The sequence below is a fragment of the Anabrus simplex genome, chromosome 3, assembly GCF_040414725.1.
Source record: "Anabrus simplex isolate iqAnaSimp1 chromosome 3, ASM4041472v1, whole genome shotgun sequence".
In the NCBI taxonomy this organism is placed as follows: domain Eukaryota; kingdom Metazoa; phylum Arthropoda; class Insecta; order Orthoptera; family Tettigoniidae; genus Anabrus; species Anabrus simplex.
In genome coordinates this window covers 1,730,795-1,745,824 of record NC_090267.1, presented here as the reverse complement: position 1 = coordinate 1,745,824, position 15,030 = coordinate 1,730,795, and positions in this window count along the sequence as shown.

Below are 15,030 nucleotides of genomic sequence, written 5' to 3'. Positions count from 1 at the left end.
TCCCTTCCCCACTACATCCACTTTTTTTCTAAAAGCTACGAACGGATAAATAAGCCCTCGTGCTGTGACAAACACCAAGGCAGATCTGGAAAGTGGAAGATAAGTAGTTCCACACTGTTGACTATTTTCTTTGCTTCACTTGACCATGCTCACTGCAGGGTCGACGTGATAATTTATGTCCAGAAAAATATTCAAACTTTACAGTATATAGCGATAATCACAAATATCGGTACACATAAGCAAGAATATGTTTCTAAAATTGGCGTAAGGTACTAAGCATTTAAAGACGTTTCTTTGAACAATACTTCAGAAAATATTAATTACTGACTGTTGCTATTAAGGGATAGTCCAGTAAAAATGAAAATTTTCCCCAATTTATCAATTGGTCTCAAATTTAAACACATAATTTGTGAGTATTATTAAACATGGATACAAACTCACAACACAAATGATTCAACAATTTTCAAGATTTTTGTTTTCTTAAGAGATTTTTGAAAATCATGTTTTTATACCAAATTACTTTAATGTTTGAAAAATTGAAGACTGTATCTCATAATATAGTCACACAGTTTTGCATAAGGTTTTTGGGTATCTTTTGTGGTGACTTTTAAGTTTATTTTCAAAATTTTGAATCTTTTTATGGAAATAATTACAGCATATATTTATCAATATTTCATTTCAAAATTATTACTTTTTTAAAAGATATGCAACATTGTTAGCACTGTTAGTAGGAGTTATCTCTAAAAATTTCATCCCTTTTTGAGAATATTTACTATGAAAAGTTATATTTAAATATTAAATTTCACATGGTTACACAACACAATCATTCGCCGATCCTTGCTCTGGACTGTACATTGTTCATATGGCCGTCAGTGTGGATGCATTTCGTCTTTTTTTTGTCAAATGCTAAACACCGTTTTGCCTTATGTATCCTCCGTCGCTCCTCTCTAACTTCGCTTCTTATTTGCTAACAGTGGAGTGGTCTCTTGGTCAGATAGCACCCTTGATTGAACTGTGAAATGACTTCTGTCACAGCTAGTTCAATTTTTTTCTTGGATAAAAATACATTATTTGGGCACTTTGACCAGATTATATTATGAAGGCATTCATTTGCATTTTGTGTCTTTCCAGCAAATCATCTGGAGTTAATTGTATCAGATGCCAGCCTCTGATAAACTGATATGATCCTAACAACAACAGATGGTCTCAGAGCAGTATGGATAGAAGTCTTGGGTTATTATGGTTGCTCTCCTTTGGCAGGGTCACGATTAAAGAAACACCAAGATTTCTCACCTTCTGGACACTTCAGGTGTTATGGTTTCTCATCAGTGTCCATACAGTGGTACAGTGTTGCATAGAGTGCACTCTTCATTTCCATAGTACCTAGAACATTGTCAACAATGGCTCTTCTGTAATAATCAGTCAGCCTTACAATTGTTTCTTCCTTGAAACTTCCATGTGCTTTCCCACCGAGAGTCACGTTTTGTGCCACATCCTCTCCCAAGATGTTTGCAGTGTGATTCACACACTCCTCCTTCTGTTGCCATAAACATTCAGTTCCTGCAGCTGCATGTGTGTTTTTCAGTCTCAATCAGACAATAGAGTGGTGTAGCGCTTCCATGACCTCTCCGCAGCTTCCATGTCCGCACCTGGAGATGATCCACAGCGTGCCTGGAGACCCTGTTCCCGGCAGTGCAGGAGTGACTGTACGAAACCAGTCACATCCATCTCCTCTACCATCGTAGCTTACTCACAGATGCACCTACAAGAACACTACTTTCCTTTATATGTGCCTCGCATACCTGCCTCCTTGATTCTTCCAAAAACATGATTGGCAAAAACGTTTCCTTCCCTTATAATATGGTTCAAAATATTATAGTATGTAAATTTGCTCATAATATTCATGTGCATGCCTAAACAGAATATTTTCACAGCGGCACATCCCCTACCAAATCTGTTGAAAGATTCTACAGTTGTCTTGTGTTTGTCAAACATGCTCTCGTTATTTTGAGATTTCTGCTTCTGAGAGCAAGTGTAGATTTGATTCAAAACATAACCACAGTGTCCACATTAAACAACCACTTTTCTAGAAAAACAAAACGTATTTCTTATTTGTGCAGTTACATTCTTCTTGAATCATTTACAACACAGTGCATTTTTATACAGGGATCTCAGAAAAGTCATGTCAGCAAACATCTTCATGTTCAGGTTCATTTCATCTCTTATAAATATTTTCTTCCCTTTCACATGTGGGTGTTTCTTCTGCGTGGTTTGTATACCACCTCCTGGTAAGCATTTCTTTTGCTGTCCATTTTAGTGCAGTTTTACCTCTGACTTTAGGCATGATTGAACACTGAGTAACAGAAATAACACCACCGAAACACACTTCTGACATTATTGTTTACAAATGATTTCAAAAAACTTACGATCAATGTGCATAAACCTGCTTCTCAAAGAACATATGCATATTCGAGAGCTACGGGGAATGCTCAAGAGATGGCACCAAAGTCCAGATTTATTTTTCAGAACAAACAAGTAACACTGTGACAACTCCTCAGCTGCAGGCTAGTATATAATAATATTTTTTCCTATATTTCTCTTTCGAATATCACAAAATCCTTTTGTACTATGGAAGCACGTATGTGTATGAATATATTTCAGCAAAAATCACGAAAATCAATATTTTATTGCTAGACTATCCCCTTAAGAAAACTATATTTTGAGAAAAACACAATTATGACTGTCACTAATTTTCTTACCAATAGCACAAAATTTTCATCACACCGAATGTCGATGTCCGGAAGTGCTTTGTGATTTAGTTTGGTAAAAAGACCCACAGCTAACGCAAGAAGTCAAAACCTGGGAATGCAACTTTTCACCCCGAGGCGCTTGAGTTCAGCACTGCTGTAAAATTTCCATTTCCGTGCAACGGATCATAAATGTGCAGAAGTAGTGTTTTGTTTGTTCATACAACCTGTGAAGGGAAATATGGATATTATATCGGTGAGCAACTGTTATTTTATCACATTTGTTTGCATTCTCAGCTTTGCTAGTTTATTGCAGTGACGATCAGTTTATCGTGACTGTTGTAATTCAAACATTCCAAGAGGCAACGAAAGGAGAAGAAATCGTCTCACATCCCACTGTCTCACGATGACAGCCAAACATACAAAAAGAGAATGAGTGAACATATTTACCAACATACTTTTAACACTATTAAACATTTTAAACGCAGAAATTTATGGTTGAATATGGAGCCCTGAGGTGATATATCACAGCTCGTAAAGCCGGTGTCAAGTCCTATTCGTACTCCGGCACATCTGCTGATACCGTGGTTGACCAGATGCTTCCGAAGGTCAGTCATATGGTGTTGCTGATGATGTTTGTTGTTAAAAGTGGTCTAACAGCTGGGTTATTGGCCCCTAATGGTACGAGGTGCAACTGCAACAGCCCCTAACATTGATGGAGAATGACGTTCGGCTAGTAAACGTCATACAGTAGTGAAGTGCGCACATAAGACAAGTAAAAAATGGAGCAAAAAAATTAGAATAATCAGGGAATAACACATGAAGCATTTGGGAAGCAAGGAAGAGTGCTTAACCCACCCGAAATAAAAAGCAAGAGGAGGATATCCTAAGGAATTACGGAGGAATTCACTAAAAAACGACGCCAAGATTTTCAAGAAATTTAAAATAAAAATATAATGAATTAATAAAATTGACATTAAAACTAAATTTGAAAAATTACTAAACTCTGGAAAATAATAATTATGAAGATAAACTTGCAAATAGTAGGGAGTATAATAAATATTAATTAAATAAATAATTTTCATGTAAAAAACTTAGTTCTGAAGTAAATAATATATTATCACACAAAATATCCTGGTGCACCAGCCTACTCTAAGCTTTACCATTAATAAACACATTAAGTGTAATTTAAATTTAAACATAGAAAAGGAAAATGGGTTGGCTGGATAAATAGAGGGTTTTTTGACAGGACCAAGCGGAGGATAGTTCCCCACAATACCCACATAAACGAAGGTCTCCCAACATTTCACATTAAATTAAAACAGTACACAAATACCGCCCATACTGTCCACACAGGCTAGCCCAGAATTAGAAATATCAGCCCAAAACAAAAATTATTTAAAATCACAAAGCCATGAAACATCAGAAACTTCTTAAAAATAGAACGAGCCAGTTCAGTCAACATGACTGAATCAAACACACGAACTCCACTTAAGATAAAAACAATTCATTATATTATTCACGAAACCACACACAAGTTGCTGTTATCGCAGACGAGACAACCGTCAGTAATCAAAAATTACGTAACTGCTAAGCACGAAGAGATAAGCAACAATAACACGAAGACAAGATAAGAACCTGACACCAAATCTCTCGCACTAGGGCTGTCCAACAACCCTCGATTAAACCCAACGTTACAATAGCATTATTGACAAACAGTCGCGTTAAAATTAATGCGGGTTTAAAAATAAATAGAACAAGGATCTCATTAATCGCCCGCAATCCAATCCACCCTAAATTATATATATCCGAAGAGACATTAAAGTTTTCAAACTTACGATAATAATAATTGTACCGGGCGGTACACCTCCATGCCGCTTATTTAAAATTTGCGCCAGTTGAAACTCCTCTGCTGGAGGAAGTCTGAACTTTATCTACGGTATTAATTTTCTACTTTCTCAGAAGATGTCACTACCTGGAAATTTTGGAGTTTTTGAACTGTGTCATTTTCGACGTATTTTTGTTTTGCTTGTAGTAAGAAGTGTGAACTTTCTCTTCTAGAGGACACTACTGAAGATCAACAATAGTGCACCCTAGTGCGGAGTGAAAGAACTGTTTTTTGGAGAAAATTTAATTTCAAAAGTTTGTTCTTCGCTAAATTTCTTTCAGTCATTGTTTAAGTTGGCAATATTAACCCTTTCTTTCCCCTTGTTTTGAATTTAGCCAATCCCGAATTTCTTAAATTAATTTTCCACCAATGATGTGTTTCTTCTTCATCTTGTGTAGGGGTTTTCTTTAACCACCAATAAAAGATTGTGGGCGGGTGTTTTCCTTCCTAAAACGCCTCGAACTTTCCGCGAGAGTATATAAACTGCTGATTTTAGGGTCTCTGCGCCACTTCTGTTCCATCTTTTCGTGTGTAAAGTACATAGCAGGGGGCGGGAAGCGCCTCTTTCTTCGGCGGCAGTCAACAACCAGGTAATGGCCGATTAATTACTTCTTTTCTTGCTTGCTCAGCAGTTTAACTCTCGGGGCGGGTCCGAAGTTTTTCCATTATGTAACCTTCCTTAAAATGTAAAGAAACTTGTATCTATTCTATCTTTTAAACTACATATTGGGATAGAGAGTGCTTAACCCTCTCGAGCTCCCACTCATATTGTTTTGAGGTGAACTTATTTTCTCAACCTATTCTTCCTTAACATTATGTAAATTTGTTTCTTTCTAAAGTCACCTCTTTATTATGGGATTAGCCCTTGCATTTGTGGCCTAGAGCCAGATTAGGTTTTAAAAGCAAATGTATTAGGAGTGCAGTTCGCCTCCTCTCAACTTGGTATTTTAGAGGTCATGTAATTATCCTTTTATCGCTTAATAGACCTCAGTAGGTTGGGTATTTTACCCCTGTGCTTACGTCTTAAGAGGACAGCTTGAAAGTAGAGTTAGGTGTGGCCTTGTGATAGGCTTAAAACTTTGAGAGCGGATCGCTCTTTTGCAATTTGTTTCTGCGTGCCTCTAGGAGGCATTACTGTGTAATTCGGAGCAAGTGCTCCTGGGCATGATTGGGGTTTTCTGCCCCTTTGCTAAACCTTATGTACATGTAAATTCGGGCTAACTGCTCGAGAATTGGAAGTTCGGGGCCCGAAGCCAAAAACCTGTAAATACTATTGTTGCTCTTTGTTGCCTTGCTACTCTGTACCTGCCATTCTTGTTATTTCTGAGTTTGAAAAGAAAATATAACCTTGTTAAATTTTAAATTAATTTCACTTTCGTAGCTTGAGACCTGTTCACCACCCCGCACCTTCTTTCACCTCTAACTACCACAAAAACACGGTAACAAGTGGTAGCAGAGCGTGGTTGAATGGGTCTCAATTTAGCCCCTTTTGACGGCTAAACATTGCTTTGATTCAAACTCTAACAATTTTCTCAGTTGCTGGAATTTTCTGATTTTTTTCAAAATTGTTCTGTCATCATGCCCGGCCCTCGCGATGTTCTCCATCTTAACTATTTGCGCAAAGAGGAGTTGATCTATGAGTTAATTATCAGAAATGTGCAATCTGGAGGCACGGTTGCAGTAGACACAAATAAGCTTAGAGAGTCCCTTGATTTGCCCATTTCCATCCCCACCTTGGGAGAGAAAGAAATTGACGACTCTCTTTCCACGATCGTCGAGAATATTACTGGGCTAGCATCTGTAGTTAGTTTTTTTTTATGAAAATGATCCTTCTCCTAATCAAATTAAGCGTGTGCAAGCCAGGCTGTTTCATTTTTCAAATAGAGTTAACGATCTGTTGTCTCTAAAGTTGAATGACGTTCAGAAGAAGGAAGCTAGTACGCTGCTTGAAAATATTTCTGAATTATCTAGCAAGGTCACTCAATTGTTAACTGGGGAGGTTCCTCCTAAAAGCGATCTACCCACCACAGTGAATATAGGTAGCGAGGAAGAGCCTCCTAAGGGAGAAATAATAGGAAAACCATCGCTGCTCAAACAACCCCTGCCCCATTGGACGAGTCTGAACGCCGTAAGTCATTAAATAATGTACGTTCTGAATTAACTTCCTTGCCACTGAAACCTTTACCTACTATGTCACCCGGGTTCAGCAGTTTGCCTCATCCATTGGCAATGTTGCTCAGAGGTAGCTCTAAGTTTTCCGTTAATACCACCAGTGAAGTAATTTCCTTTTTAAGATTTTTAGTTGAATTTCAGGATCATGCCCTTGTGTTTTCTCTTTCTCCATGTCAAATTTTGCAAATTATCTATCCCTATGCAATTGGCATTCTCTCTGATAAAATAGTAAGAGCCATTGCCGAGCAATCATCTATTGAGGATTTCCACGCCCACTTGCTAGCTAACTTCATCCCGGCCAGGGCAAGGTCCTCCCTTATTCAGAAGTACTATTATCGTGTACAGCGTTTGGATGAAAACTTGGCAGACTTTATCCAAGATATTAAATTCTATACTAGGGTGTTTGCTCTTCATTTTCCTGAAGACCAGATTGTACAGGCTATTGTAGAAGGAATTTCAATATCCTATAGGTCATATTTGTGTTTCGCGGCGTGCCCGCAAACCTTCTCGGAACTTGAAGCATTCGCCGTTTCAGCGGAAGGGGTTAGATACGCCGATTCCTTGCGTGTCGCGAAAGAACCCCCACCTTCCTTTAGTAATACTCGGCCTCCACCTCGCCGATCAGTCACTCCTCGTAAATGTTACGCTTGCGGGTCGCCTGACCATCTGCGGAACAAGTGTCCATTGATCAAATCTAGTAGGGCAAATAATGGAGCTGGTTCATCACAAGGCTGTTTTAAATGTGGGGCTTTCTCACATATCGCCAAGAATTGCCCAAATTCAAATAGCACCCCCTCCTGCTCAACTTCCGGTGTAAATTCCACCAATGCCAATAATAAAAAATGACTAGTGGCTTCGGCTGAGTCGACTAATCCTTCTTCCCGAGGCTCAGCCCCTGGTAAACAGGTCGAAAATTCAGGGAACGATCAGTCTTCAAATTCATCTTTTGAATGCCCTAAAGAGTGTCTTAGGATTGCGGCGGATACCCCCGCACCGGTCCCCTTTCTCAAAGTTGAGGTAAATAACGAACCTATAACAGCTCTATTAGATTCAGGCAGCGTTTGTTCTATTATTTCAGCCGAATGGTATGCAAAATTGAAATCTGTTTGTAAACTACCTGACTCATCTCCTGTTCAATATGTTTCGGCTAATTCATCCCCATTAGAAATTCTAGGTTCTTTACAGGTCAAAATTAGTATTTTTAAATTTACATGGAAAATCATATTGTTTGTGGCCAAGCACTTGTCTTGCCCCATTATATTGGGAGCTGACTTCATTTCCTACACTGGTCTTGTGCTCGATCTCCAGAGTAGGTCGTGCTCTTTCAAATTTGCGTTTAATTGTAAAATCCCATTATTGAAATGTAATTCTGTATCATGTTCATCTATTTCGCCTACCCAGGATGAGATGTTGTTAGACCTTAGACATCTACCTGAGAAGCAGGCTGATAGTATTCGTAAGTTGTGTCAGTCGTTTCCAGAGGTGTTCTCTGATACTCTTGGTGTTACTGACCTTATCGAATACAAAATTGAGGTGACGGATTCGATTCCTGTCCGTTTTCCACCTTATAGGCTATCTCCACCTAAAATGAATGCTCTGAAAGAAATCATCGATCAGATGTTGAAGGATGGTATTATTAGGCCCTCTAAGTCGGCGTATTCGTCGCCTATTTTTCTAGTCCCGAAACCCCAGGGGGGCTTCAGGCCTGTCATTGATTATAGGGCTCTCAATCGGAAGGTGGTGTTACAATCTGTGCCCCTTCCCGACCTTCATTCTTGTTTTTCATGGTTCCGTAAGGCCAAGTTCTTCACCATCTTGGACTTGAATCAGGCCTACAATCAAATTCCTCTAGCCGAAGAGTCTAAACATCTTACAGCGTTTGCCACGGACTGGACTTTATACGAATACAACCGCGTGCCTTTCGGGCTCCCCACGGGAGCAGCTGTACTCACTAGGCTGCTAGATAGGGTCTTCTCCGACATCAAATTTGAGTACTTGTACCACTACTTGGATGATGTCGTCGTATTTTCAGAGACCTTTGAAGAACATCTAGATCATCTGCGAGAAGTTCTCGATCGCCTTCGTAAGGCTGGGTTAACTGTCAAGTTGTCCAAGGTTGCCTTTGCGAAGCCCTCTATGTCATTCCTAGGGCATATTGTGTCACCTGATGGTGTAGCAGTCGATCATTCGAGAACACAGGCCATCCGTGATTTTAAACCACCTAAGGACATCAAAGGTATCGCCAGGTTCATTGGAATGGTGAATTTCTTCAGGAAGTTCATTCCTAACTTTGCTAATAGAGCGGCGCCCTTAAACCTTCTTCGTAGGAAAGGCATCAAATTCGAGTGGGGACCTTCTCAACAAGCCGCTTTTGAAGATCTTAAATTAGCTCTCTGTAATGCCCCTGTCCTTGCTATGCCTGATTTCTCAAAGAAATTCATTGTCCAAACCGACACGTCGTCGTCAGCAGTAGCTGCAGTCCTTCTTCAAGAGACTGAACTAGGGAGGCGACCCATCGCCTATGCATCTAGGACCTTGTCGGCTCAAGAAGCCAAGTATTCTATCTATGAGCTCGAAGGTTTGGCAGTCTTATTTGCCTTAGAAAAGTTCCGTCTCTATCTTGAACATGTCAAATTCGACCTGGAGACAGATAATCAAGCCTTAAGCTGGGTCTTAGGTAGGCCGCGTCGTACTGGCCGTATAGCCCGTTGAGCCATCCGTATTTCTGCCTTCCAATTCGATGTCAGGCATATCCGAGGCACCGAAAATGTTGTTGCTGATGGACTCAGCCGTATGTTTTCCAACGACGTTGAGAACCATGAACCGGTCGATAGTTCATCTCCTCCCGAGTCCATGCTATCTGATGTTAATGCCATCTTAACAGATGCTCCCATGCTCTTTAGGGATATCGAGAAATACCAACGTGAAGATCCGACGCTGGCTCCGATAATGGAAACCCTTTCTTCTGGGGAACATGTGGTCCCTTATGTTCTGAGGAATGGTGTTTTATGTTGCCCATCGAGGCATGATAAGATGATGAAAGTTGTCGTTCCAGCTGTTCTTGTACCTATGATCTTCAAGTATTATCATGAGACCCCATTAGGAGGGCATCTTGGTATCTTTAAAACTCGTGAGAAGATTCGTGAAATGTTCATCTGGAAAGGTATGGACGGTGAAATCCGTGAAGGCTTGTAAATCCTGTTTGCTTAGTAAACCAACCATGTCCACCAAGGTAGGCCTTTTGTCTTCTCATCAAGCGTCGCGCCCCATGGAACGCCTGTATATTGATTATGTAGGACCCTTCCCCCAGTCTAAGGGAAATGCTAACAAGTTTATCTTTGTATGCGTAGATGGCTTTACTAGATTTTCATGGTTATTTCCGACTAAGCTGGCTACCGCTCAGTCCACCATTACTTGCCTAAATTCTATTTTTGCTTCTTTTGGTCCGTGCCAATATATTGTGTCTGATAATGCTAAGGCGTTCACATCAAATCTTTTTCGTAAATTCTGTTTTGACTTGTCCATCTCTCATGTAACTACTTCTGCTTATTACCCTCAACCATCTCTGGCTGAACGGGTTAATCGTAATCTCAGGTCCGCGCTTATTGCCTATCATCATGAAGATCATTCCAGGTGGGACACGTCCCTGCATTGGTTAGCTTTTGCTTTGAATTCGGCGGTTCATGAATCTCACAAGTTTACTCCAGCTTCTTTGATGTTCAAGTTCGTTCCCAACACGCCGCTCTCTAACCTCTGGTCTCTGAGTGACATTCTACCCGAGACAATAGATCCGGATAATATTAAAGATCTTTGGAAGAAGGCTAAAGCCAATCTTAAAGTCTCTCATGAAAAGGTTAGGGAAAGATATGATCATGGACGGAGACCCACCCATTTGAAGGTAGCTGACCAGGTGATGGTCAAGAATTTTGTTCCCGCGGGCAAGCTTGCCCCCAGATTTCATGGGCCGTGTATCATTCTAGATTTCCTTACGCCAGTCACATTATTATTAAGCAATCCAGCCACCGAGAGGATATTTAGGGTTCACCTGTCACAGGTGAAACCGGTGTAATTTCTGGGTTAACTTGCTTCATATAATCGTGAAAGGAATATGAAGGTTATATTTTTTTTGAGTTTTCACTTTTAAGGCATTCTGCCCCTTCTATAATATTTTGTTTCATATGTAAGTTTTTGTAAACCTTCCCCGCACGGTTAAACTGCCATCCTATCCTTGCCACGGCCATTACCACGCTCCCGTCTCCTGCTCCACTACACACAGTGGCTCGCATCTGAAATGAATTTCTGCACGCCGCTGGCACCTCAACCTCTCCACAAAGCCTGTGCCCTCAAAAAATGATGATGGTTCAACAATTCTGCCGCCTAGCCTTAATGCTTCAGTGCCCCCGCAGCCGCGCGGCGCCGTGCTGCGACTGGGATAGAGGAAGGGCCCCCTCTTCCCCAGCGAGGACGACATGAGCACGGCGAGCCGGAGCCCTCCTCCCGGCCAAGGCTGATGTGCGGCGCACGACCTGCTACTGGCCCGCAGCCTGTAGATGTTCACCGCGGGCGCGGCGTGCTTCAACACCTCTACTCCTCTCATAGTGCCGGCGAGCGGTATCTCAGGGTACTTGAGGGGTCCGAGCGGCCTCCTCTGGACACAAGCTGCAGCGGCCGGTCTGGCCATCCAATTTAATTAACTACATGGACAATTACTATCAGCAATTACTATACCTGAGAATTCAACAACAATATCTGGTGGACTTAGAAAATTTTTCCTCAACTTTAAAACTAAAGTTTTCCTTCTCAATTCAACCTTCTACAAACATTAAGACAGTACTTCCGGTGTTACTACAAGAATTTTTGAAACTGAATCAAACTAAATTTCAACCATTTCGATAAATGCTTCTGCAATCAATCTTCGTATCCACATCATAACTTGGACCTTGTTTTCAAACAAATTTCATGTGTCACCCCTGGAGGAACCTTTGGGGGGGGGGGGAGGTCTGTACCGGGCGGTACACCTCCATGCCGCTTATTTAAAATTTGCGCCAGATGAAACTCCTCTGCTGGAGGAAGTCTGAACTTTATCTACGGTATTAATTTTCTACTTTCTCAGAAGATGTCACTACCTGGAAATTTTGGAGTTTTTGAACTGTGTCATTTTCGACGTATTTTTGTTTTGCTTGTAGTAAGAAGTGTGAACTTTCTCTTCTAGAGGACACTACTGAAGATCAACAATAGTGCACCCTAGTGCGGAGTGAAAGAACTGTTTTTTTGGAGAAAATTTAATTTCAAAAGTTTGTTCTTTGCTAAATTTCTTTCAGTCATTGTTTAAGTTGGCAATATTAACCCTTTCTTTCCCCTTGTTTTGAATTTAGCCAATCCCGAATTTCTTAAATTAATTTTCCATCAATGATGTGTTTCTTCTTCATCTTGTGTAGGGGTTTTCTTTAACCACCAATAAAAGATTGTGGGCGGGTGTTTTCCTTCCTAAAACGCCTCGAACTTTCCGCGAGAGTATATAAACTGCTGATTTTAGGGTCTCTGCGCCACTTCTGTTCCATCTTTTCGTGTGTAAAGTACATAGCAGGGGGCGGGAAGCGCCTCTTTCTTCGGCGGCAGTCAACAACCAGGTAATGGCCGATTAATTACTTCTTTTCTTGCTTGCTCAGCAGTTTAACTCTCGGGGCGGGTCCGAAGTTTTTCCATTATGTAACCTTCCTTAAAATGTAAAGAAACTTGTATCTATTCTATCTTTTAAACTACATATTGGGATAGAGAGTGCTTAACCCTCTCGAGCTCCCACTCATATTGTTTTGAGGTGAACTTATTTTCTCAACCTATTCTTCCTTAACATTATGTAAATTTGTTTCTTTCTAAAGTCACCTCTTTAGTATGGGATTAGCCCTTGCAGTTGTGGCCTAGAGCCAGATTAGGTTTTAAAAGCAAATGTATTAGGAGTGCAGTTCGCCTCCTCTCAACTTGGTATTTTAGAGGTCATGTAATTATCCTTTTATCGCTTAATAGACCTCAGTAGGTTGGGTATTTTACCCCTGTGCTTACGTCCTAAGAGGACAGCTTGAAAGTAGAGTTAGGTGTGGCCTTGTGATAGGCTTAAAACTTTGAGAGCGGATCGCTCTTTTGCAATTTGTTTTTGCGTGCCTCTAGGAGGCATTACTGTGTAATTCGGAGCAAGTGCTCCTGGGCATGATTGGGGTTTTCTGCCCCTTTGCTAAACCTTATGTACATGTAAATTCGGGCTAACTGCTCGAGAATTGGAAGTTCGGGGCCCGAAGCCCAAAACCTGTAAATACTATTGTTGCTCTTTGTTGCCTTGCTACTCTGTACCTGCCATTCTTGTTATTTCTGAGTTTGAAAAGAAAATATAACCTTGTTAAATTTTAAATTAATTTCACTTTCGTAGCTTGAGACCTGTTCACCACCCCGCACCTTCTTTCACCTCTAACTACCACAAAAACACGGTAACAATAATAATGATATCTAAAAAATAGATACTAGTGTAAGCGTAGTATTAACTCGAAACACGGCCAAAGAAGGTCAAAACACACGAACGGATGCAGGAATGACAAGATGAAATACCCAACACAAATAAACACGAATATTAGCACAAAACACGGCCATGATAGCGAAAATTAATTAAGTACATTAAAATGGTAACCGCACACTCATCACAGACAAAGCACAGAAAAACTCGCAAATACACAGAAGAACAGAATTAATACAAGGGGAAAACTAATATAAATTTCAACGGTTACCTAAGCGTGACAATGGCCTTCACCATTGCACACAACACTCACTTGAAGCAAGAACGCCACGCCAGAAAACATAGATACAATTCACATTCAAATTAAAATACAAATGAAATATGCATAATACACACCATTACAATATTATTAACAAAAATAATTCATAAAGCGTACATACAGGAAGGACATTCATGCCTAAGCAACTCACTTGTGTTTTGAATTACACTACTGCACTTACCCGCAAGAAACAAAAATTAAATACTACATATATGTACTCAAAAAGTATTATCAAATAAGAGAAAGGTTAAAAATGACAATTCCCAGGTAGGCCTTAGCCAATACCCGAAGGTAGATTCAATGTGTTAGCAGCGGCATAGCTTTCAAACAGTCTCAATCGTGGACAAGCAGCCTCGGTACACGCTCTAGCGGGCACCGTCCAAACACACACTGCAGCTGCAATGATGCACTAAAATTATCAGAGTCCACCAGCTGCATCCACTGACTAGAATCTAAAATGAATGATGCTGGAAAAAAAGACCATCAATCCAAAACCGTCAGTGGATCTAATTCGTAGTTTCATATTTTCAGAGATCTCTCACATGGAAAATGAGGTTAGTGTTTATCACCACAGCTGACACTGTAAAGAACCGGAGAGCTTTTGTGAGAGTGAATAATGTTGGTGCTACTTGTTTCGTATTGCTTGTTCGTGTGGTCGTGTTACAGCAGGGATACTTCTTATCTGTGTATGTTAAGATCAAGTACATCCTGCCCTGTTGCCGCTGTTCGTCGTCCTATTTCCAGTTGTATAACCACAATTTAGGTTGATGCTACAAATGGTAACAGGATACTTCTTCAAATACTTCAAATCCACAGCATTTCTGAAGCACTCTGCAGTGTGATGTCTAGTGAGCTGAATGAATCTTGATGTTTATCACCGCAGCTAGTGATGGTGGCTAGTGTTTATCATCGCAGCTAGTGATGGTGGCTAGTGTTTATCATCGCAGCTAGTGATGGTGGCTAGTGTTTATCACCGCAGGTAGTGATGGTGGCTAGTGTTTATCATCGCAGCTAGTGATGGTGGCTAGTGTTTATCACCGCAGCTAGTGATGGTGGCTAGTGTTTATCATCTCAGCTAGTGATGGTGGCTAGTGTTTATCACCGCAGGTAGTGATGGTGGCTAGTGTTTATCATCGCAGCTAGTGATGGTGGCTAGTGTTTATCACCGCAGCTAGTGATGGTGGCTAGTGTTTATCATCTCAGCTAGTGATGGTGGCTAGTGTTTATCATCTCAGCTAGTGATGGTGGCTAGTGTTTATCATCTCAGCTAGTGATGGTGGCTAGTGTTTATCACCGCAGCTAGTGATGGTGGCTAGTGTTTATCACCGCAGCTAGTGATGGTGGCTAGTGTTTATCACCGCAGCTAGCGATGGTGGCTAGTGTTTATCACCGCAGGTAGTGA